This window comes from Nannospalax galili, unplaced genomic scaffold (assembly GCF_000622305.1).
Source record: "Nannospalax galili isolate Female #2095 unplaced genomic scaffold, S.galili_v1.0 scaffold2127, whole genome shotgun sequence".
Classification (NCBI taxonomy): Eukaryota; Metazoa; Chordata; class Mammalia; order Rodentia; family Spalacidae; genus Nannospalax; species Nannospalax galili.
The window spans coordinates 70,965-71,741 of record NW_008356163.1 but is presented as its reverse complement, the minus strand read 5'-3'; positions in this window follow the sequence as shown (position 1 = coordinate 71,741).

Sequence of the window (777 nt, the reverse complement as noted above, 5' to 3'; positions counted from 1 at the left end):
TTTTTTATTTGGGAGGTTTTGTATTACTGTTTCAATTTCCTTATTTGTTATGGGTCTGTTTAGGCTGTTGTGCTCCTTTTGTCTTATCTTTGGTGATAACTATGCTTTTAGAAATTCATCCATTTCTTTTACATTTTCAAATGTAATTGAGCATAGATTTTTATAGTATTCCCTTATAATGTTCTGGATCTTTTTGGTGTCTGTTGTAATGTTTTCCTTTTCAGTTCTGATTTTGGTGATTTGGTGGTTTTCTTTCTTTACTTAGGCTAACCAGTCCAAGGGTCTGTCAATCTTCTTTATTTTTCAAAGAAGCAGCTCTTGCATTCAGTGATTCTTCATATTTTGTCTTTGTTTCTATTTCTTGAAGTTAATCTCTGTTTTTTGTTATTTATTCTTGTCCTCTGGGTTTGAATTTCATTTGCTGTTGCTTTTCAAGTGCGTTGAGTTTCAATGTTAAGTCATTTATTTGTGTTTTTTTCTGATTTTTCCATGTAGGCACTTAGAGGTATAAAATTCCCATTAACGACTTTCAATATGTCCCAGAGGTTTCTTTTTGAATAAATTAAGTAGTATTGGATGTAGATGTTCTTTAAATGTTTGGTAGATTTCTATTCTAAATTCATCTGGTCTGGGCTTTTTTTAGTCAAGAGGTTTTGTATTACTCTTTCAATTTCCTAGATGATCCTGTGACCCAGAAAGCCTTTGTCTTAGTTTCTTTTCTTGCTGCTGTGATAAAAACTCAGACAAAAGTGATTTAAGGGAGAAAAGGTTTATTCT